Here is a 1,501-nt window from a genome sequence, read left to right on the forward strand (position 1 = left end):
TGCTAGCAGTGACAAGGATCAGCAAGGTTAAAACATCCTTGAGTATTTAGTTAGCATTTAAGTACTTCAAGGAAAACATCTGTAGAAAAGAACCTTGCGGAAGTTTGGAAGCATAAGAGAACAGAGAAAAACATGCAGAATAAGTTCATTCAAAAATTTGGGTAGACTGCCTCTATCCACCAAAGTAACAACTAAGCCCTGGCAAGGAGGGGCAGCAGAAACTAAGTTATACCACCTTCAGTGGTTGTTGATGGCAAATTACATGTACTACAGAACAGACTATTCAACCTTCACATTATTATAATGAAACAGAAAAAAGTAGGTATGATCCATTCCAAGCACCTACACTGAATCAGAGGGTTGCCAAGAGTGCTAGATAACTTTAACAAATGCCAAGTAAAATAAAACATGCCTTATGTTCAGTCCAGGAAATTCCAGTGTGGAATGAGCCTTAATTTAATCTGCAAAAGTGACATACAAAACTCCAAGAATTTCTGATAGACATCTTGTACAATGCAATCCAGGGAGAAACTGATTTTGATTACAAAACATCAGAAGTGGTACTAGGTGAGCAATGCCTTTTAAAAAAAGAACAGCCACTCATGGATTTTAAGACAATACAGATTTTGAAAGGGTACCTTGTAAAGTAACTGTACTTCACAACAAGAAAATTATCAACCATGAAGTCAAAAACATTTGTGGTATTTTTCATATTTCCCTATATAGGAACAAGACCTTAACTTTATACATATAAGAAAAAGCACACCTACTGAATTCAGCTATTCAATGTACATAGATTAGCACTGAAAGGTTCAAGCTAAAAAGACTACAAAACAAACTTAGACACAGGTAAAATTTTGCATTTCTTTTTCCCTTTTTTAGTATCATTGGTACAAGTACAACAAAAATCAATCTGTATTAGGAAATTTCTAACAGACTGTATTTTTAAGATTTTGTTTCACTTAAAGCACACAAAAAACCCCAAGAGCTTTACTATGGCATTTCAAGCTAGTGAACTGACAGACCCTATTTAACCTCCAAAGGATTCCTTCTGCAAACAGCAGGCCCTTTCCTTGGCATGAAACCCAAGAGAAGAGGTGCTGACCGCTGTAGCTGCTGTTCCTGGCGCTGACCGACCAGCCGGGCCCTGGGAGGCTCTGTGTAACACGAGAGGGGAACTCAATGCGACCTTCCTCCCTATGTGGAAGGAGAAGAAAGTCGCACGGAGTTACACACTGCAGACTCACCAGCTCTTTTGTTTGCACTGCTTTCCAGGGGTTCCGCGGACAAAAACAAGACCCTACCCCGAAAAGATATTCACAGATAACAAGAGCAGAGACTGGGGAAATGCGAGCTGGAACAAGAGTTTACTGGCACAGTCCAACCCCTTCCTTGTACAAGTGACGGCGGAGACGGAAACACTGGGACTTCCAACCAAGTTAGGGGAGGGGGCTTTGGAAAGAAAGGAAAAGGGAACTACGCCGGGAAGACCTGCCGCAAG

Source organism: Pterocles gutturalis, unplaced genomic scaffold (genome assembly GCF_000699245.1).
Source record: "Pterocles gutturalis isolate BGI_N339 unplaced genomic scaffold, ASM69924v1 scaffold41950, whole genome shotgun sequence".
Lineage (NCBI taxonomy): Eukaryota > Metazoa > Chordata > Aves > Pterocliformes > Pteroclidae > Pterocles > Pterocles gutturalis.